The sequence below is a fragment of the Panthera pardus genome, unplaced genomic scaffold (assembly GCF_024362965.1).
Source record: "Panthera pardus isolate Hobbes unplaced genomic scaffold, ASM2436296v1 HiC_scaffold_21, whole genome shotgun sequence".
NCBI lineage: Eukaryota > Metazoa > Chordata > Mammalia > Carnivora > Felidae > Panthera > Panthera pardus.
This window is the reverse complement of record NW_026526777.1, coordinates 42099551-42122512: the sequence shown is the minus strand read 5'-3', so window position 1 is coordinate 42122512 and position 22962 is coordinate 42099551. Positions and strand designations below refer to the sequence as shown.

Below are 22962 nucleotides of genomic sequence, written 5' to 3'. Positions count from 1 at the left end.
AAAGAGTACAGGGGCCCATCTCTGAATCTAAGCACAGAGGTTCCCCTAAAGAGCCCAAGGATTTTCATGAGCAATGTTGTTCCCATCAGTCCCAGGGACCAGGTGAATAGGTACAGTCATATGTCAAACGGAACTCCTGATGTTCATCCCCAAACCTGGCTCCCACATTTTGCTCTTCACCATGACGGATGCCACCCCCCAATTTTACAAACCAGAAACCTTGAGTCATACTTGATGCCTCCCTTTCCCTCACCCAGTCTATTACCAGGTCTATCTGACCCCCTCTCTCCCCCCCACCCCCACACACACTGCCTGGTATTCTCCAGACCCACCTCTTTGTCCCACCCCCACTCCTTCCATCACAGTCCAAGAGATCATCAAGCTTTACTTTAAAAGATTCCAATAGCAGGGCACCTGGGTGACTCAGTCAGTTAAGTGTCCAACTTCGGCTCAGGTCAAGAGTGCATGGTTTGTGGTTTTGAGCCCCATGTCAGGCTCTTTGCTGATGGTTCAGAGCCTGGAGCCAGCTCCGGATTCTGTGTCTCCCCCTCTCTCTGCCCCTCCCCTGCTCATGCTCTCTCTCTCTCTCTCTCTCTCTCTCTCTCTCTCAAAAAAAAAAAAAAAAACATTTAAAAAATTAATTTAAAAGATTCCAGTAGCTGCCTACTGCTATCCTCATTCTCCCTCTTGCTCCTGCCCATCTGTCCCCACCCTGCAGCCAGAGTGAGCACTTGAAAATGGTCTCACCTGCTTAAATGCTTCCTTACCTCCCATTGCACACAAGGCAGGGTACGGTCTGGCCTGCCTGCCTTCCTTCCTGGCCTCTCCATGGCTACCTCACCCCTTCACTCTCCAACCTAGAAACACTGGCCTTCTCTCTGCTCCTGGTCGGGGTCACATCCTCCCACCTCAAGGTCTCCGTGTGTCCTGTTCCCACCTACCACCACCAACCAGATTTCTAGTTACCTTCAAAGCATAGTTTGAATGCCACGTTCCAAGGAAGCCAGCCTTCCTTAGCTCTCAGGGTTGATCAGGTCCTCCTGACAGATACTGTCATAGGTCCATGTGTTGAGCTTTCTACAGCAGCTGTCATTGTCTAAGTCAAGTAATACTCCGTGACAATGGCCCATATTTGTTCATTCACTACTTTATTCCTAGGAACGGGAACATTACGTGGCCCATGATCAGAACTCAATAGATGTTTATTGGGGAAAAAAAAAACTTAAGACAGCATGTACACAGAAGAAGATGGGGAAACTGAGTCTCCTTAACAAAGGACATGAAATCTGCCGGGGTTAGGCAGACCATGGGCATCATCCCACCTCTGGAGACAGATCTGAGGGAAAATGCCCTCCTGAAATTAAGTAAAATGTTTCTATTCAACAGGATTGAAGGTTTGGAGAAGGAAACTCCAAAACACATACAATACCAGACTTGGCAGTGAGAAGGACTAGCAAGGAAAAACCCAGATCCTCATCTCTTCTCAACTGTCCACCCATTGAGGCTGGGTAGACCATGGAAGAGTCAGAAACTGGGGCATTCAGGAAAGTAAAACAGCAGCTTTGGGCCAAGAGTGACACGAAAGAGGGGGCAAGTTGTCCAGAGGGGCCGGGACCCACCCTGAGTATGGACTTGGTGACCTCCCTGAAGTATCCTCTGCTCAGCAAACATCTACTAAGGGTCTACTATTCTCCTGGCTGAATCTCTGGAGTAAAAGCACAGCCTTTGACCTCATGGAGCTCAGAGTCCAGAGAGGAAACAGGTGAGTTCACACTTCACTGCAATTTAGGAAGAAGTGCTAAAATAAAATACAAGTCAAGGAAGGGGCTGTTCAGAGACAGCACCACGGAGAGCTGCATCTGACCAGGCACAGAGAGTGCATCCCGTTCTCAGAACGCTCCCACCACAGCCCAGGGCGCTTCTGTTGTCCTGCCAGGACACACATGAACGAAATATCCAGAAGAGCAGTGACTGTCCACAAGGTGGCCCTTGAAGCAGCCAAACCAAGACCAGAAGATTGTGGTGCCTCCTGTTCACACCCAGAGAGGTGAAGGAGCCGTGAAAATGCCGCCGGAGGAAGGAACCAGAGGACAGAAGTCGGAGGACGGTAACACAGCTAGACCAAACATTGCCAGCCCACAGGCTACATTGGGTTGGATGGCGTCCCCCAAAATTCATGTCCCCCGGCCCCCTCAGAATGTGACCTTATTTGGAAATAGGGTCTTTGCAAATGTAATCCAGTTCAGACGTGATCATACTGGATTAAGCTGGGCCCTAATCCAGTGACTAGAGCCCTTATAAAGAGACACATGGATGGGGCGCCTGGGTGGCTCAGTCGGTTAAGTGTCCGACTTCAGCTCAGATCATGATTTTGCAGTCCGTGAGTTTGAGCCCCGCGTCGGGCTCTGGGCTGACCGCTCAGAGCCTGGAGCCTGTTTCAGATTCTGTGTCTCCCTCTCTCTCTGACCCTCCCCCGTTCATGCTCTGTCTCTCTCTGTCTCAAAAATAAATAAACGTTAAAAAAATTAAAAAAAAAAAAAAAGAAACACATGGACACACGGAGAGAAGGCCACGTGACAACAGAGGCAGAGGTGGGAGTAACGCATCTATAAGTCAAGGAGTGCCAAGGACTGCCAGCAACCACCAGAAGCAAGGAAAAGGCGAGGAAGATTCTCCTAGAGCCTTCTGAGGGAACGTGGCTCTGCCCGCACCTTGAGTTCACACTTCTGGTCTCCAGAACTACAAAAGGATGCATTTCTGTACTTAGAAGCCGCTCAGTTTGTGGTAATTTGTTACGGCAGCCCTGAAAAATTAATAGATGTGCCTAGAAGACCAAATACATAAAGCAATGGAGTGAGGAGGGCTGTTGTCAGGAGGGAGCCCCAAAGCGGACCCAACTGCAGAGCACAGCCTACAAAAGGGGCAGCCAATTGTTGCCCAGCTGCAACAATTGTTGCCAGGAGGCGGTGATGTGGCCAAATATGCCGATTTTTCTAGATAAGGGAAAAATCCCCACTTTTATATGAAACTTCGGATTTTCAAATGTCAAGCCAAGTGGGTTTGTTTGCTTTGTACTTGTTTTTTGCTTTTTTGAATAGTGTGGGCCAGATAAGACCAGACCAACCTCCCTGCCAGGCGAGGTTCCCAGGAAGGAGCTGCACAGGCTCACGCAGAGAAGTCTCAGCCACAGAGAGGGAAAGGGATGGGTAAGGACCTGCGGAGGCATAGGATGTGGGGACAGGAAGAGTAAGCTACGAGTGTGACGTCTCAGGAGGGAATACAAAGGGCCTCACATGGCAACATCAGTGAGTCTTCAGCAGTGGGCATTTCCCACCAGGTTAAGGAGCAGGCCAGCCAGGCAGGGAAAGTCTGCAGTGAGCACAAAGGTATCCAAGCAAAGCAGTTATTGCTGAAGAAAAGGAGTGCCAGCAAAACAATGCCAATAAGATGCCAGGGCAGACAGGCCTAGAAGCACATCAGAAACGTGGCACTGACTCGCCCCAGAATGCCATGCCTGTTTGGACAGATTTTTGCTTTCTGATACATGTTCCAAAAGCTCTGAGAAATGAGGAGAGAGGCCTATTCGGTTCAGTTTGGACAGTGCCTGGTGTGGTACCAAATGTCAGCAGCCCCTGCAAGCTGCTCCCTTGTGCCAGCGAAGACAACAGTGCCAAGGCCACAGCTACACGCTCAGAGACCGCACACCATCACGTCCGAGCAGCGCCTGCTCTCATGTGACGGGGAGGTCTCTTGCGAGAACAGAAGAGTAATAAACACAGTGCTTTGTTTCATGGTTTTTGTTTTTGAAGGGGGGGTGTGTGTGTGCTGTTTTTGTGTTTTGGTTTTGGGTTTTTTTTAGTGGGGGGAGAGGGGTCCTTTGACAAGATATAAGGGAACCTTCACTAAAAGTTGTTCATGATGACCAGAAGTGAAATTCACAGCACTGCTTGGATCTAGCGAGCCCATTATGCCACGTGGCTCAACGGCCCCTGCCCCTCCTCCCTCACAGGTCTTCAGCAGTGGTCTTCTGCCAGGCTCGAGGCAGATGTGGGCAGGGGGAGGTCTGTGACTCCCACCAGGAACTCTGGCTGGTAGAGATGTCTTCATGCCAGGGCGGCTTGGTGAGACCCCCTAACACGCACACATATGCACGTATGCACACACACACTGCCCACACAGCAGCATTAAAGACAAAAAGCACAGTCGATCCGAAAGGACAGGGACTCCTGTGTTAACACATAAGCAATATGCAGAGGCATGCCTCTCTGCTGAGCCCTAATCCGCCTGGCATCTGTGCCTCGCTATTTGCATAAGTAAATGGCAGCTCATTAAGAACACATTAGTAGCTCTGTAACCATGTAAGGAAACCAACCTAGTGAACCTTAAGCCACTGGAGGTTTCTTTGATTCAGCTCTGCAGCCTTGGAGGCATGAAACAGAGTCTGTCATCTGCCGTCTATCTGTCCAGCAAGAAAAGAAAGAATAAACCTTTATGGTAACACAGAAGAGACTTAATAAATATTTGCTGAGGAGTGAGTAATGGTAGGCCAGGCTTGCAAAGGGCAAATCTTACTAAAAATAGAGAAATGTTTGGACCACATTGTTTTGAGGAGGCATTCTCCCATGTGTAGCCATCCACTAAAGGCTCAAGGGCAGTGGTTGCAAATCAAAAGTCCTGTATCAAGTCACCGGTTAGCTTTTCTGACATCTTGCCATGTGATGACCAGTTCAGGAAGTCACAGACGGGGCCCAGGAATCTGAGGTTTTAAAACGCCTCCACAAATTTGCTCCCCTGTTTAAAACCACTGCCCTTAAGCCTTCCTCATGTTCAGAAATGCAAAATGGGTACCACCCAGGACGTTATTAGAAATACAGAGTCTCAGGGGCACCCTGGGGGCTCAGTCAGTCAGGCGTGGGACTCTTGATCTCGGCTCAGGTCATGATCTCCAGGTTTGTGGGGTTCGAGCCCCATATTGAGCTCTGTGTTGACAGCGTGGAGCCTGCTTGGGATTCTCTTTCTCTCTCTCTCTCTCTCTCTCTCTCTCTCTCTCTCTCTCTCTCTCCCCCCCCCCCCCCGCCCTGTTTGCTCTTTCTCTCTCAAAATAAATAAACTAAAAAAAAGAAAAAGAAATACAGAGTTCAGACCCCACAAAGACCTGCTGAGTCAGAACCTGCATTTTAACAAGCACACAGTGATTCTCTGGCACATGAAGTTTGAGGAGCATCACTCTAGAGGCGGGTGGGGGTGGGGGGACTCTGCATGACCCAGGTGGGCTCTCTGATGGCCGCATAGTCGCCTATCTGAGCACTGCCTGGGGGGCCTCAAGTCTCACCTCACCCACCTGCAGGGCACATAGGTTGTTCAATCGCCAGCCTCAGAGGTCCTGGATGCCCAGAGATTCCCGGATGTCTGAATCCCAGGACACACTGAAGCTGAGCGCAGACCTCAGCTCTCCTGGTCTGTGTACATAGGCCCAGCATGAAGGCTGCCTTCAGAAGCACGGACTGGAAGCCTGGGAAGAGCAGGGGTCTGAGCTCATTTCCCTGCTTCAGTGCGTGCCCCTGCAGCGTGGGACCCAAGGAGCCGGGAAGCCCCGGGTCAGCAAATCCCAGGCTGGCAGGGACCTCTCAGAAAGGGCGGGCAAGTTCAAGAGCATTCTGTACCGGTCTCCAGTACCCTCAGGAGCTGCCAGCGCTTTGATTACCCTAGGTGGGCTGCCCAGGAGTGACCAACCTATTGACTTCCGGTGCAGGCAAACAAGACAGGCCCTGCGTCTGCCAGGAAGACAATGTCCCTCCTCTTCTTCACCCCAGCTCTGACTCAGGCCCCCACACCACGGCCGGTAAGGCCATCAGGGGTTTTCCTCAAGTGCCTGCCCTCCACACCCCCGTGGTCCTGCACCCTGCACTGGAGGGTCAGAACACCAGGAGCCAGACATGAGGCAGAGGCTCCCGAAACCCAGCAAGTGCCAACTGCATGGGTATTTTTAGCCCAGATCCCTCTGGAAAGGCAGCTCATGCAATCCTACTCTGTCAGCACTCCCTTCCTCTCTTGTCCCAGGAGGAGCAGGTGTTGCCTTGGTAACCCTTGGTGTGGATCTGCTGCTCCGGGGACACCTGTAACTCACCCCCAGGTATCTGGCAGAGGGACCCAGGGGGCCCTCACCTGCAGGCTCTGGCCTCCTTCTCTGTGCAGAGTCCCCAGGGAGCGGGGCCTCAAAGACTCAGGAATGCAGGAAACCTGTGCAGTCCTCACAGTGGCCTCCATGGGAGACCCTGGGACTTTGGGCTTTCAAAGATATTTACACACACACTTAACGCGTTAAACGTGCAAAAACCACACACAGTTAAACACGCATTAGAACAACACGTAGGGCTAATTCGGCTCGGGTCTTCACATTTTCCCAGAATCCCTGCTTGCAGAAAACTGTTTCCTCAGCTTGTTCGGGGCTTAATTATTCACGTGAGGTGACTCTGCGGGGAAACAGGGGTCAGAGAAGTAGGCCCTGCTCCCCTCCTCCTCTCCTCCCTTCCTCCTCCTCCCCCCTCCTCCCTCTGCTATTTGAAGACTTTCTCCTTGAAAGGGGGTGGGGGCCGGGGCCAGTTGTTACTTTGAGTCCCACAATTACTAGTCAGTGGCACTCACTCCTTCTTTGCCATTGCTTCTTCACTTTTTCCTTAATTTTATTTTAAAGAGAGAGCATGCAAGTGGGGGAGGGGGCAGAGGGAGAGAATCTTAAGCAGGCTCCATGCTCAGCCCAGAGACTGACGCACGGCTCAATCCCACAACTCTGGCGTCATGACCCAAGCAGAAATCAAGGATCTGGCACTTAACTGAGCCGGCCGGGCGTCCTGCTTCTTCACTTTTCATCAGGTGCCTGGTGCAGTTGAGTCCTAAGTCTCCGGTTCACTCCCCTTATGTGCTCCCACCTCTCTGCAGTAATGAACTTGGAGTGGTGTGAACGGGCTGTTAGTGGGCTTGGAGCACAGACAGGGAAGGTGTGTGGCTGCACATCCCCCAAACCCAAAACAGGCAGAAACGGACGTCACGGGAGCTGCGCGGCCGCAGGTTCGAAGGCAGATTTAGCTGTTTGACCAACTGAAGAAGGAATCATCACCGTCCCATTCAATTAGCTGCATCCTGCTTTTGAGGCTGGTTACTTGAGGGCCTGGGAACACAAAATATATTAACAGAACAATCCACAAAATCTTCAGTAATCACACTGATTTTCTTTTATTCTCCCACAATGAAAATAGCTCTGTTGGGTTTTCTTCATGGTTATATAAATAATACCTGCTTATTACTAAAAAAAAATTTAAACTCTACAGAAAGGTATTGGGAGGGGGGAGAAAGTCAGGATCGCCTGCCACCCAGACATAATCACTGCCTGCTTTTGATGACCAGCTTTCACATCCCTCATGCTTCTTGCACACAGACATGTGCAATTTTAAATAAATGGAATTATATTACAGATGCTGCAGGTTTCTTTCCTTGTGTTACAGAGTGTTTGTGAGGTTACCTTGCTGTCTCTTCATCCGACAGCCCTTCCCCAGGCACCTACTCTCAACAGCCTGTTGTATCAGGCAGGCTCGGACAGGAGCAAGTCCCCATGCTCATATCTGCCGTGAAGGACCTGGTCTCCTGCTCCTGAGGACCATCCCGCCACACTGCCATCGCTGAGACCAAAACTATTTCAGTCTCTGTTCAACAACCCAGGAAAAGTGGTCCTACAAAACCCTAAGTCACTTCAGTGCTAGAAATGGCCCAACAGCTTTCCATCTCTCGTCAAGATTATAACAAAGGCCTGGAAATAACTCACAAGGTCCTGCACGATCCACCTCTCCCTCTGTGTCATCTCCTGCCATTCTGCCTGTGCACCCTCTGCTCTGGCATTACTGGTCTCCTCTGCCACAGGGTCTTTGCACATATCATGTCCCCTGCCTGACCCACTCTTTCACTAGGTACTTACAAGGCTCCTTCTCTCACCTCCTTCTGATCTTCATCTTAGCATCACCTTCTCAGTAAGGACTTTATTTGCCACTCCATTTAAAATTGTACAATCTTCCCCCAACATCCCTTCTCCAGACACCTTTCTCCAGCCAACATGCCATACATAGATTTTATTCATTTATGATCTGCGTCGCCCCACCAGGAGGCAGACTCGGTGACAACAGGGTTATAATCTGATTCTGTTTGTGCACTGCTGTACCTTCAGCACCCAGAAAGCACTGCCACAGGTACGTGCTCAGTATTTGTTAAATGCGTGACTCACGGGATCTCCAGGGTGAAGCAGGGGGCCTAGATAATCAACGAGGGCTTGTTCAGTGACTGCAAGTTCCTCCTACAGCTACACTTGCAAGGTCAAATGGTTCCGTGAGCCTTGCTGTTCACAAGAGTAGGCAAATGACTTTTTATTCCTAGGGTACGCCCTCTGCTCCACAGACTCCAGAAGCCACAGGTCACTCCTCTCCGGCTGAGTTAATAGCTCAGATGATCCAAGATGGGCTCCACATGGGGAACCTGGGGTACCCCTGCCTCTGAGTCCTTCAAAGTGTCTCCAGTGGGCTTCCCCATCAGTGTCCCTTCATCGAGCCCCTCCCTCCCATGCCTTCGCATAGATGTGGCTTCTGTGTCTTTCGGTGAAAGCCAGCCAGTCTTCCAGCTCAACTTTGTGTAGGACCCACCAGCCAGCAGCAAGCCAATGGTCATCCTGAACTCTTGACCAACACTGCAGCTCCTACATCCCACCCCGATAACTTGAACCTGTTCGTGGTTGGTTTGTCTTATGTTATGGTTTGTGTCTTTGTTTGACCGTTAATTACTATTATGTAATATGGACTATCTTTTAATTTTTTAATGCTTTATTTTTTGAGAGAGAATGGAAGCAGGGGAGGGGCAGAGAGAGAAGGGGACAGAGGATCAGAAGCAGGCTCCTCACTGACAGGCTGACAGCAGTGAGCCCAACATGGGGCTCGAACTCACGAACCATGAGATCATGACCTAAGCCAAAGTCAGACACTCAACCGACTGAACCACCCAGGTGGCCCATGGACTATCTTTTAAAATCTTATTACCTGCATAATAGAGGCAAGGCAACAAATGTATGAAAGTTCAACCTCTTTTGAATTGTAATCTGTTCTACAATTAACTTGAGGGAAGTGGTGGGATTGGGGGTATGGATGGGGAGACAATGGATCAGGGACTCCTTTGTCCCTGGTTTGAGAGCTTCTGACATCTGGCCAGAGAGTCTGTCTATGGAAAGAACACACATACAAAGAGACACACATAGAGACACACACATACACACACACACATACAACATTCACAACCCAGATGGCAGGAGCCTGAGTGCCAAGCTCTCTCTGGCAAAGGCTGTCTGCCTCCACTCTCCCACCATACCCAGGATCAGAAGTACAGAAGACTAAAAATTTCTAAATGCTGCCCCTGGCCTTGCTGTTGGAACACGCTCTCAAAACGAATATGTATTTCAGCTACCACCAGAGCCAGTCCAACTTCCCTCCCTGATGCTCTCCACTGCCTCCTTGGAGAAGGAAGGGCCAGCCCCCTCCCAAAGCCTTCTACCTTCTTCTTCCAGGAAAAAGCTACTCAGACTTGTCAACAGGGAGATCAGGAAGGGAAGGAGACTAGGCCACTCCATCGTGCCCAAATCCCTGCCAGCCGACAGGCAGATGGCTCCCTCTATCACAGGAAGGGGGTGGGTGGCCAAGGTGGATGTGGGCCCCTTAGTCAGTTCAACATTTGGAGGAGTATCTTCTCCCAGGGTGCAGCAGGATTAAATTTTTAAAGACTAAAATATAACTAATTTACAATAAATGTGAAGGTGGGAGCACTCGTGAAATGTGTAGTTCTACCAGTTGTAGGATTTCTTCAATGTAATTATGTCTCTTTCAACTACATAGAGTAATATGAACTCCAGGCTAGACATCACACATAAAACAGCTCATTTAATATAAGCAGCCTGCAGGGTAAATATTATGATGCCATTTTATACTGATGAGATAAGTCATGTTCATTGAGGCTAGAGGCTCACAGTGGATAGGAGGTATTCTTGTAACTATTTACACTGCATTAATCTCAGATGGATGGATGGATGGATGGATGGATGGAAGGAAGGAAGGATGGAAGGAAGGAAGGAAGGAAGGAAGGAAGGAAGGAAGGAAGGAAGGAAGGGCAGATGAATGGATGGATGGGCAGATTAGTAACAGAAGAAAAGGCAACTAGACCACATTACTTCCCAATATACTAATAGTATGCTACTTAAAGGAATGAATTCAATTGATTAGTAATTAGCATTTCCACAGCTGAGAAAAAGGGAAGCAGGAAGTAGAGGAACCACTGTTATTAGAACCTGTGCTCTGGAGCCAGACTGCCAGGTTCAAACCTCAAACCTCAGATCCACCATCGAGTAGCTGGATACACTTGGGCTAATTATTTTTCTCTGCACCTCAGTGTCCTCACCTGTAAAATGGGGATGTTATAACTTATGTTATTGTGAGAATGGCATGAGTAATGTAAAATAGTATGTAGAGTATTTGGAACTTTGTCTAGGACCTAGAGGGTGCTCCATGAGTGTTGCTGTTGTTATCCACATTTCGCAGGAAGAAATGGAAGCCCAGGGAGGAAGATGATGCTTATTTTGCAATTACTCCACTAATACCACTTTCTATATTGATTGTTGGCAACCCTTTATCCAGTCATGGTGCTACAAGAACATTTCGAGTCAGTTCTAGCCAAACAATCTTCAGTTGCAGTGAGGACCTATATATATTTTTTAATATTTATGTATTTGTTTACTTATATTTATTTTTTTATTTTTTTAACGTTTTATTTATTTTTGAGAACGAGAGAGACAGAGCATGAACAGAGGAGGGGCAGAGAGAGAGGGAGACACAGAATCGGAAGCAGACTCTAGGCTCTGAGCCATCAGCCCAGAGCCCGACGTGGGGCTCGAACTCACGGACCGTGAGATTGTGACCTGAGCTGAAGTCAGACGCTTAACCGACTGAGCCACCCAGGCGCCCCTACTTATATTTATTTAGAGAGAGAGAGAGAAAGAGAGAGAGCGGGAGAGAGACAGAGAGAGAGGGAGACAGAATCCCAAGCAGGCTCCACACTATCAGCATAAAGCCCTACAACGGGCTCGAACTCACAAACTGTGAGATCACGACCTGAGCTGAAGTCGGAGGCTCAACTAACTGAGCCGCCCAGGCGCCCTTGCAGTGAAGTGAACACTGACACTGAGTGGGATATATAAAGACTACAAGCAGGTCAGCATAAGCTCAGGTTAGGTTTTGCCACTAAATCAATTTTGCAAACAAATAGAAAAGCTTTGGGCTTTCAGAGCTTTTTGGACACCAGAAAGGCAGACAAGGAATGGTGGACCTGGAATGAATGATGAGCTATGTTTCCCCCTTGTCCAGGCTGCTATGAACAGTTTGTACCCGGTCGCCTGGGGGGTTCAGTTGGTTCAGTGTCCGACTTCAGATCAGGACATGATCTCGCAGTTTGTGGGTTGAAGCCCCACGTTAGGCTCTGTGCTGACAGCCCAGAGCCTGGAGCCTGCTTTGGATTCTGTGTCTCCCTCTGTCTCTCTCTGCCCCTCCCCAACTCACACTCTGTCTCTCTCTCTCTCTCAAAAATAAATAAATGTTAAAAAAAATTTTTTTAAAAAGAGTTTGTATCTCATCAACGTTTGCTGAGCACTCACTGTTCTAAGCTGTTTACATGAATGGTCTCATTTGGTTCTCAGAACAACTATAAAGAATAAGCAACCAGCCCAAGGTCAAGCACCATTTGTGATTTGCTAACAAAGTTTCCCAGCCAGTGAGGCATTTTCAATCCAGTTGATCCTTGAACAACACAAAGGGTTCAGGCATCAACCCCCATGCAGTTGAAATCCACATATAACTTCTGACTTCCCCCAAACTTAACTACTAATAACCTACTGTTGACTGGAAACTTCACCAATAACATACACAGTCAATTAACATATTTTATACCTTATATGTGATATATATGTGTTTTTACAATACAGTAAGGCAGAGAAAAGAAAATGTTGTTGGAGTGTATGTGAAGTGTCTGGCACATAGTGAGTGTTGTGTGTTTGTTAAACAGGGAAGTCACCCTCCTCCACTACTCCCTTCCCTCCCCGCCTCCCCCAACCCCACCTCCAGGTCGCTCCTCCAGTAGGCAAAGACGTTTTCTCCTCTGTTCAAATGCAATTTTCCAGCCCATTCTATTCCAGAGAGGGGAGAAACCCCGGGGGGAAAGAGAGTCGAGCCTCTTCCTTCTCACCCCTCCCTACCCTACCCTGCCCCACCTCCCAATATCCCAAGCCACCCACTTCTCTTTGTCTCTCTTTAAGCGAACCCGAGCCTTGTTCTGCCCCACCAGGCCCCCACAGACCGGGAGCCGCCCCCCCCCCCCCCCCCAGGTTCCAAAAAATGCTCCCTTCGTTTCACCTCCCCTCCCCAGCGCCCCCAGGAGCTCCACAGAGCTCCACTGCTGGGGGCCTGGGCAGGCAGTAGGCGGGACGTGCGCCTGGAGCTTTGAGCTGTGACCCGAGCCCACACACCGCGGCCAGCTGCGCCACCCAGTGGCCAATTGTAGAATCGACGGCAGAGCAGGTCTGCAGAGCCTGGAGGTCCAGAGGAGGCCTCTGCAGGGGCAAAGGGAAAGAATGCAAAAGAAAGGGAAACAGGGCGGGTGGAAAGAATAGCACCAAAAAGCCTAGTGGTAGGCTCTAGATCACAGGGAGTAATTAATTCGGTCGGGAAAGCAGTGATCCCTTGGCAGGGCTGTCTGCAGGGGCGCTTTCACATCCCCCCACCCTACCTCAGGCTTCTCCTCCCACCAGAGAATACTTGGCTGGAAACTGAGGCTCCCTGACATCCCTGCCTCCCTCCTCCCTGCTGGTGAGGAGACCAAGACAGAGGGCTGTCGTGGCGCTGAGGCCAGGAGCAGCTTCCCTCCAGATCAGTGGAGCTTGGAGAGTCCAGATTCCTATCCCAGCTCCTCCCACCTCCATTCCACCAGCCTGTGCCTGCATTTCCACACCTGAGAAAAAGGATGATCAAAATAAACACCTCCTAACTCCCCCCACGTGGCGTGTGTGACACGCAAAGGACAGAATGCTGAGGAAAGCATTTGGAAGGACAAAACCATCACCAAAGTGATCCATAGGACTTTAGTAAGTAACCATGTGACGACAGGCCTTTACAAATACACTTGCTTAAGGTCCCTCAAGTCCTGACGATTAAAAACTCCTCAGATGAGGGGCGCCTGGGTGGCTCAGTAGGTTGGGCGGCCGACTTCGGCTCAGGTCATGATCTCGCGGTCTGTGAGTTCGAGCCCCACGTCGGGCTCTGTGCTGACAGCTCAGAGCCTGGAGCCTGTTTCAGATTCTGTGTCTCCCTCTCTCTGACCCTCCCCCGTTCATGCTCTGTTTCTCTCTGTCTCAAAAATAAATAAACGTTAGGGGCGCCTGGGTGGCGCAGTCGGTTAAGCGTCCGACTTCAGCCAGGTCACGATCTCGCGGTCTGTGAGTTCGAGCCCCGCGTCGGGCTCTGGGCTGATGGCTCGGAGCCTGGAGCCTGTTTCTGATTCTGTGTCTCCCTCTCTCTCTGCCCCTCCCCCGTTCATGCTCTGTCTCTCTCTGTCCCAAAAATAAATAAAAAACGTTGAAAAAAAAAAAATTTAAAAAATAAATAAACGTTAAAAAAAAAAAAAATTTTAAAAACTCCTCAGATGAGACATTTCTTTTTGGAGGGGAAAGAAAGGAACACAGAGTTGAGATCCAAAATTGCAAGTTTCCATATGGGAAATTTAAATGATCAAGAATGTCTTGATGATTTAACTATATAGAAGTAGAAGGCAGCTCGCTCTTTAGGAAACCAGTGGAATAGGCATTATGATCCCCTAAAACATTTGGAAGATGAAGGAGAAGCCAAAAGAGTTGTCTAGGATCCTACTCAGAACCACTTCAAAGGTAGAATCGCAGAATCACGGGACCTGACCTTGGCCAGTGATGTCCCTGGCAGCGGTGGCTATCCAGATTGCAGGAACACCTTCCCTAGTCTACCTGCAGAGGCATATCCCCTGTATAAGAACAAATCTACCCGCTGGTCCCATTCTGATCTCAGAGGTGGAATCCAGGCCTCCTGACCATTGGTTCAGTGTCACAGAAACAAAGCTGTCCCCACTTCAGAGTCCAGCACCTGGAACCTCTAGGCAGGATAAGAGTTGATATCAGAGTCAGGGAGAGAAATCAGAAGCAGCCTGGCCCCAGACTCCACCCCAAAATGTAGCAGTGAGCCAACCACATTTATCCACAGCCTCTGTACTACGGGCAGGGTAAGAAGATCTGCTTTAGGAGAGAGGATTCAGGCAGCCTGGCCAGAAGCCCAGCACCTGTCAGGGCACACATGAGTTTGGCATTTCAGTTCCTCTGGTAAAGACACCTCTTAAAAGTCCCCTTTGCTACAGGAACCCTATGCAGGTTCTACTGGTCCCCTTCTCCCTTCCCCTCTTGTCCTCTCTCCCTAACCAGAGAGGTCACACTCATTGTCCTCACAGCCTGTGTGTTTCCACTTCCCAGGGATTTTGTCCTGATTGAGTCTGCTTCTCAGGCTTCTCTTCCCCTTAGCTCATATGCTGCCGTGCAACATCTCTTTCTTCTTGATGATTTTACAGAGAATCTTCCAGAATCTTTGGATGTGAACCTTGATAGACATTGCCCCTGAAGCCTCCAAGCCCAGTGGGTCGTCAGCATTTGTTGAGTATTGCTGTATGTGTATGTGTGTACTTGCATGGAGGCAGGGAGAGGGCTCCCTCTGAGGTCAGTTTCCACCCTGTCCAGAGGTCCCAGGTCTGGACCCTGAAGCAGGGGCAGACCCAAACCATCCCCCAGCTCATGCTGGCAGTACTTGTTTCTCATTAATTCAACAAGTCCCCATCACTTGCACCCGGTGTTCAGTGCTGTGCTGGGTATTGGGAGACTTCCTAGGCAAGACGAGATGCTCTCTCAGGACTCCCTCCCTACACGCCTCCACTGTCATTCTGTCCTAAGGAGAGGCAATGCTCATCTGACCAGTCATATACAAGGGCAGTGATTGGCCCATATTTGCCAGTGGGTGTGGTCACTATTCCTAAAATGTGGACTGGGGAGTGGCTGGCCTGGCCCTCCCTTCCATTCAGTTGGTACAGTTTCGTGGCCCAGGCTCTCTCCCTTGTTCTTCTATGTGACTGGCCAGAGCACAGAAAGAGGAGAAATTTGGAGAGAACAAGGCCCCCAGGCTCATCCCAGTTTGCCAAGTGGGGTGTGCTATCAAGTGTGACTCCTCTTTCTTCACTCCTCTTACTCTAGGTTACCATCTGAGACTTTGTGGGCAGTGCTTGCTGGGTTTTTAGGTCTGCCTGGGTCCTCTGGCCATAACACATTATTAGCCCCCTCCTACTGCCAATACCTTTAATAATAATACCCCATGCTCCGGAAGAAGCAGTTCAGCAGGTAAGTTAGAGTTAGACTGTGCTACAATTCAAGGTAAGAGCTAGAATATCAGAAGGTTGGGAAAGGCCTCACAGAGAGAGCAGAGTTTAAGATTGGCTTCGAAAGGTATATAGGACCCCACAGACATTTGGGGACATGGGAATAGGCATTCCAGGCAGAAGGAACTTGGCTGTGGTTGGAGAAGCGTCAAGAGTCCAGTTTGGTGCTGGCTGCATGAATGTGAACAATGGAAGAAGATTCTGGAAAGTTAGGTAGATGCTACAGGCTGGAGTCCTGAAATGCTGGGACAAGATGTTTCCCCCTAATTTAGTAAGGCACCTGGAGCCACTGAAAGCTACTGAGCAAAGAGGGCTGTGGTCAGGACTGAGCTCTAGAAAGAAGAATCTGGCAGAAGTGTATGGGATAGATTGGAGCCAAACAAGACAAGGGCAGGAGGACCAGTCAGGTGGCCTGTATGGTGACCCAGACAAGCAGAAGGTAAGGGTGGGGCAGTGGAACCAGAGCAGGGGCACCAGGGGGGAGGGCAAGCACAGAACCCAGAGGACTAGAACCCTAAAGAAGAGAGAAGACAGACTGTGGAGGGTTGCCAGAAGGGTCTCCAGAACGACAGGGGTGCCCTCCACCAAAAACAGGAGGTCAGGGAAGGTGGGGCTGGTTTGCCAAACGTAAGCTTGGCCACCTGCCCCTGGGCCTCTCTACCTCACCTCCTACCACTGCCCCAGGACCCGCCTCCAGTCCATGCCGGCATGGCTTTCCATCAATATCCAGAGTGTCTCTCGCTTCCACTTCCAGTCTCAGCTCAAGCATTGCCTCCTCCAGGAAGCCACCCCTGAGCCCCACTTCAAGGGCTTAGCTAAATCCCCTCTTGCTTACCTCCTCCCTATCACTGGTGCTGCGTGAACTACAATTGCTAGTTCACTGCTCTGTTTTCCCATCACCCCGAAGCCTTTTGAGGACAGGTGTTTATTCAACATGGAGGCAACAATGTTTATTGGGCACCTATTATGTTCTAGTGCCTGAGAACACACTGGGGAGTGAGTGCGGCCCCTGCTCACATGGCATGCTGGGTCTAGTGGAGGAAGCAGGTGACCAGTTAAACAGACTGTCCACACCATAGCGGGGGCATCCCTTCTTTGACTCTATCTCCTGCCCCTAGCAGGCCCTGGTCCAGAGAAGACTCTTTATAAATGATGGTTGAGTGAAGGAAGGACATGCTGATTTTGAAGTATGGTGGGACATCCGGAAAGCAGCCAGGAACAGAGGGCTGGAGCTCAGGAGAGAGGAGAGCAGAAGGGATATTTTCAGAAGTTGGCCCACTCACCTGTGAGTTATACAGGTCGTGCTAAACTTAACATGTAGAGTGTGTGGGAGTCCCAGAGCTTACAGGGAACATGAAAATGAGGGAGATTCTGCATTCCTGAGCTGGCTTAAATTAACGGGGGACACAGCCGCAAGCCCAGCTGGGCTGCTCCCTCTCTGAACACATCAGTCAAAGAGAAAACGCTTACACCATGGATGTTCCTGCTCAAGAAAGCGCTAGAGTCCGTGGCTGAGGGAGGCTGCCTCCGTGCAGTGCCCCAGAAAGCAAATCCTATCTCTGGGCTCCAGACCAACCAGTGATAATATTTTTCCTAGTTTAATGCAAGACTTCGGGTCCATCGGAATGCCTGTGGCACTAAGCAAATCTAATGGAGATCCCAAAGTGACATCAAATATGGAAAGGGCCTGTTTTGGGCATAGTTTCTGCTGGTCCTAAAAAAGAATTATCCACATTCCCAGTCAAGAGCTCCCCTTGTGGCTCCCTCTCGGGGAAGCCAGCCCACTGAGGCCCCCTTCCCTCTGCCTCACCCACCTCTGAAATGCACTTATCAGTGCTTAAAGCCAGACTACAGCTACCCACAGTCTCCAGCTGTCTGAAAACACTTTCAGGGAAACAGAGCTTCCCCAGTCAGATGGCAGGGCTTGGCATTGGAGAGGATTCCAGACTCTCCACCTCTGAGCCCCTCCCCACCGCAGCCCACCTCTGTGGTGCCTATGACCTCTGGCTCATCCTCCAGCATCACATTCAGCATCTGGAATCCAGACTGAAGGCCTCGTGAAGGCAAGGGCCGTGTCGTTTTGCTCACTGTGGCATCCCCAGCATCTAGTACATCTCCTGGCGCACGGAAGGCCTTTTACAAGTATTTGTGACGTGCAGTCAACAAACTCTGAGCACCTCTCGTATAAGCTATAAAGATGTGCCCGTTGTGTTTTCTGCCTGCAGGACCTGTCCTTCCTAGGACACTGCGCAGAAAGGACAGCCAGGGGTCCTCCTACTGAGAGCCTGCTCTGCAGACGACCTGGAGCATCCTGGGAAGTATTGGGCTCCGAGGAGCCCGTGTCCAGCACCTTCGGCTCCCTCGGCCTCCCTCTGCCTGAGCGTGGGTCTAGCCAACACCCTCTCTTTAAACCTGCAATGAACACATGCCGGCCCCTCCCCTCCCCAGCTGTCCTGCTCCCCTCACCCCAGAGCCCCCTTGCCAAACATTCCTGGAAACATTCCAGAGGGCATCATCTCAGACAAGATAAATGGCATGGCTTCCTTACCAACCTGGGACACCTAAGCCTCCCAAATTACTTCTGCCTTTGTTCTAGACAATGAGGTGGGGAAGAATTCCTCACCCTCAAGAAGGGTTAGAGCACATTCTAGAAAGACAGACGGCCGGCTCGATCACCAGCATACCTTTCCTCCAGTCCTCCAGTCCTGGCTCCCCCACTTATGTTCTGGTGACACTGGGAAAGTTCTGCATCTCTGTTGGCCTCAGTTTCCTCACCTATAAAATGGGGATGACATTAATAGTTCCTACTTCATTGGGATGAAGATTAAACAAAATAATCCATGTAAAGCACTTGGAAAAGTATGTGATACAAGATTAACTTTTATTATAATTATTACCTTTAGGTGCTATTATTATTACTGTTACCTATTATTATAATTATTTTCTTTAGTTCAGAAAGGGCCTCATCAGAAGGTGCTTACTTCAATACACACACACACACACACACACACACACGTGCACGCTCACGCACACTGGCTCCCTCTTCCCAGTCTAGGGTGGCTAATTAAACCAGAGCCCTCTGCCAGCAGGAAGCCCCTCCCCACCTACTTATGGAAACACCTCTGCCAAATATCACGCTCTCCCCTCCTCCAACAAAAATGATTTTTTTAAAGATTTTATTTTTAAGTAATCTGCATACCCAACATGGGGCTCAAACTCACAACTCTGAGATCAAGACTCACATGCTCTTCCTACTGAGCCAGCCAGGTGACCTCAACAAAAATGGCGTCATTCCCACACCCTCCTATGCGCTATATAGGAATCACCATAGCCTGACTGCTGTAACATACAGTCTCCCAAGCCAAGGGCTCAATACAACACAGGCTTGTTTTTCATTCATAATCCTATATGTCAGGGGGAGGGATATTCTGCTTCATGAAATCATTCAGAAAACCAGGCTCCTTCCTAGTGGCTCCACCATCTTCCTGGGCCTTGGGGTCCCACCCGGGTCCTCTGCACCCACCCAGAATGTGGGAAGAAAGCACACGGAAGTTTTAGGAATACAGACTTTAGGACCGTGCTGGGCAGGGGTGTGTGTCTGTTTAGCCTCTAGGGTTGGCCAGAAGCTCAGTCCCATAACACCACCTTACTGCCCTGGAAGCTCAGGAATAGTCTTTCCAAATGTCCAAGAGGAAAATAAAATCAGTTCGATGAACACAGCCTTCTGTATGACCTACTCCTGAAGCAGAGGCTTCTCTAGAAGGGAACTTGAATGTATTTTCTGAAGGACATGCTCTCAGAAAATAGCCCCAAAACAGGGCCCCAGGTGTCCCCCTCCAAGCCTACATCAGATGATGACCCATTGCACCTCAGCAGCCGAGGAGAAAGAAGGTGGTTTGGGAATGGGACAGAGCTGGACCCACCTCTCAGCTTTGTCTCTTCCTCAGACTTCTCACGCCTTCTGCATCAGCTTCCTCTTTTGCAAAGTGCAAGTGGTGACACAGGGTGGTGACCAGTTGGAGGGAACACATGTAAAAGGAGATCATGAAGGGAACATGGCCCCCCTCCTCCTCTTCTCCCATGCTCCGACCTCACGGCACCATACAGGATTGAGATCAGGATGGTCTGTAAATGTATTTAAATAAACACAAAATCTGGAAACCCAAATCCCTCCCCGCCCCAACCAAAGCCAGCTTGATCCTTTTCATTCCTCCACCCCACCCCCAATCCCACACTTGTTGCTCTGACGCAGATGGCCTGTGGAGGCTGAGAACCAAACAGTATGGGGAATTGGTTGCTTCCTCAGGTCCTACAGATTCTATCCCTAATTGCAAACCCATTCGGGATATATTCTCAAACAAGAGGCTTTACACTAACCACTAGTTCCTAAACAAACAAAAAAACAAAAATCAGGGCTCAAGCCTTGTTCCTCATTCCCCCACTGCTGGCTCCTGGCACACCTTGCTTTAAAACAATTACTTGGGAAACAAAGGGCAACACCCACTCTGTTCGCCCCTCTGATCGGAGCAGGAGTCATTGTTCTCCTAGCAACAGGACCTGCCCCAGCTGCACTGTGTTTGGTGCTTGGGTTACCCCAGCCAGAAGCCGGAGGGCGTGCACCGTTGCTAGGAGAATCTGAACTTGAGTTTAAATTTGCAACCTCTCTTCCCAGGCGCACCTTTTCCTCAGCTGCAAACAGACACCCACTCAACAGCAGGACCCACAGCCCTGGGCCCCACAAGGAAATCCCCAGCTCAGATAAGACTCATGTGCCTCTTTTCTTCCCCCCTCTTTTTTTTTCTTTCTCTGTTGATTTTCAAATGGGTCCAACAACCACACAAATAAGAATTATAAAGAACTACCCATTAGACACTAACAACTGACCTACTGCCATGCACTGTTCTGGGGGACACAGCTAGGAAGAAAACAGGCAAGTCCTTGCACTTGCATCTGGAGGGGGAGGGGTGGTAAATAGTGAGATAACACATCGGTCAGGGTTCTCCAGACAAATGGAACCAGTAGGAAATACGTATGTGTGCATGTATACGTATGGGTATAGATAGATTTATTTCAAGGAATTGGTTCATGTGATTGTGGGGACTGGCAAGTGAAATCTGTAGGGTAGGCTGGCAGGCTGGAAACTCAGGCTGGTGCTGAGGCTGCAGTCTTGAGGCAGAATTTCTTCTTCCACTGGGAAATTTCAGTTTTTCAGTTAAGACCTTTCAACTGATTAGATGAGGCCCACCCAAGCTAGAACGAGCATCTCCTTCCTTAAAGTTAACGCATTGTACATGTTCCCACATGCATAAAATGCCTTCACAACAGCAGTAGGTTAGTGTTTGATTGAATAACTAGGTACAACAGCCAAGCCAAGCTGACATGGAAATTAACCATGACAGCTACATATATACCCGTGTGGGGCAGTGATAAGTGCAACGGGGAAGGAGAAAGCAGGGTGATGGGGTCAGGGAGCCCCAGGCAGGGGGATGGCAGGAGACCCACCATGTGAAATACAGTATGTTGCTCAATATGAACCTGAATGAAAAATAAACACACCTAGGCAATGCACTCAGAAAGCAAAAACTCCTCACCCAGTTATGTATCACCTTAGTCGAGATTGTGCTGCATGGTCACCCAGACAGGAGATGCCCCTGGTAGAGCTCTCATTAGATTGCTTGACATCCAAAGCAAGCCTTACAGTCTCCAGGGCCTGTTCATTCTGCAGACATGAATGCCCATGCAACAGCCTCCTGGCGTCTACACTTGCTCCCTTCACTATCCTGCCTGGGTTCCTCAGGGTCCCGGGACGCTCTGGACAACAGGCCCTTCCAGCCCCCCAACCCTCACTCCGGCCTCCCACCTCTTCTCCCCTTATCTCATCACTTGCATGCCCCTCTTTCTGCAGCTCGGTTCCCAATACCCTTGGCCTGATTCTGCCTCAGGGTCTTTGCCCTTTCTGCTTCCATGGGCTGAAGGGTCTCCTCTTGGCCATTTCCTCAGCTTTCCCACCGGCATCCTGCTCAGAAAGGCCAACCGCTGGCTAAAATAGCACCTCCCTGTCACTCTCTGTACCTTAGCCTGTCTGCTTTGTCTTCACAGCACTTACCTTAAATATATATTTATTGGTTAATCATCTGTCTCCTCTCACTTGAATGCAGGGGCAGGAACTCTGGGTTTCATGTATACGTGTGATGAAATAACATAAAATCTACCATTTAAGGTGTACAATTCCGTGACATTTCATACTTTTACAAGATTGTACAACCATCACCACCACCGAGTTTCAGAACATTCTCATCACCTCGAGAGGAAACTCCGGACCCATTAACCAGTCACTGTCCGTTCCTCCCACACACAGCCCCTGGCAATCACTAATGTGCTTTCTGTCTCCATGGACTGTGGACATTTCATATAAACGGGATCATACCACATGTGGCTTTTTGTGTCTGACTTCTTTCACTTACCATAATGTTTTCGAGGCCCATGCGTGTTGTAGCTCAAAGCACTATTCTGTTTCTTTTATGGCTGGATACTACTCCATGTATGGATATGCCACATTTTTTTAGCCATTGGTCAGCTGATGGACATTTGGGTCGTTTGTAACTTCCACTATTTTAAGTGATGTTGCAATGAATATTTGCATGCAAGTGTTTGTTTGAAGGGCACTCTGTTTTGATCACTCTGTGTCCCTGACCTGTGAACAGACCTGCACAGAGAAAGGCTCAATAATTAAAAGCTATGGACAGTTGTATCTTCAGGTAAATAAAAGGCAAGGTTTGGGCATCTGATGTCCTCAAGCTTTAGGTCCCCCTCATCTGCCCTCTCTGCCACAGCCCAGGACTGACACCCCTGCATCTTCCTCTTCCCAAACCCACACTCGGGGTCCGCAGCCAAACCCCACCCAGCAGTGGGGCGGAGGTCCAGCTGGGCTCTTCCCCCGCTGCCCAACTCCCTGGAAGTAAGCATACCCCGGCCATGGAGAGAAATAGGCCCTTCTGAATTCTCATGCAGCTCCAGGATGCCCCCAAAACAGAGCATCGCAATTAGAAGAAAGTCTCTAAAAGAGATAATATCCCTGGCATTGCCTTCCTCAGCTTGCCATAACTAAGTGCCACAACCTGGGTGGCTTAAAGCAACAGAAATTTGTTCTCTCCCAGTTCCGGAGGCCGGACGTCTGAAATCAGGGTGCTGGCAGGGTCATACTCTCTCTGAGTTCTCTAGGGGAGGATCTTCCCTTGCCTCTTCCTAGCTGTGAGGGGTTTCCAGCAATCCTCGGCATCCCTCTCTTACAAGGACACCAATCATATTGCACCAAGAGTGCTCCCTACTCTAGTATGACCTTATCTGAACTAAATTACATCTGCAATGACTTTATTTCCAAATAAGGTCACATTC

At 49.7% G+C, this 22962-nt stretch overlaps 2 long non-coding RNA genes across 9 annotated transcripts in view; both read right to left on the bottom strand.

Annotated features, from left to right (window-relative positions):
• The window catches only part of LOC109254206 (uncharacterized), a 35086-nt gene extending 31971 nt beyond the window's left edge, over positions 1-3115 (bottom strand). For both annotated transcript variants that reach the window (XR_002074687.2, XR_002074680.2), the window contains exons 1-2: positions 1620-3115; positions 967-1154 (exon numbers count right to left, since the gene is read on the bottom strand). This is a non-coding gene — a long non-coding RNA (uncharacterized LOC109254206). The remainder of the gene's footprint in view (positions 1-966; positions 1155-1619) is intronic.
• A 10-nt stretch (positions 3116-3125) lies between these two features.
• LOC109254222 (uncharacterized) lies at positions 3126-21796 on the bottom strand. Of its 7 annotated transcripts, XR_008424637.1 has the most exons (8): positions 21674-21772; positions 21159-21286; positions 19491-19692; positions 18252-18342; positions 6345-7168; positions 5333-5512; positions 4373-4459; positions 3126-3214 (listed from the first exon to the last, which is right to left on the bottom strand). It is a non-coding gene; the product is annotated as an uncharacterized LOC109254222 (long non-coding RNA). The 7 variants fall into 7 exon arrangements; XR_008424640.1 differs by lacking the exon at positions 5333-5512; XR_008424642.1 differs by lacking the exon at positions 5333-5512 and having other exon boundaries at positions 4373-4455.
• Positions 21797-22962: the final 1166 nt, after the last annotated feature.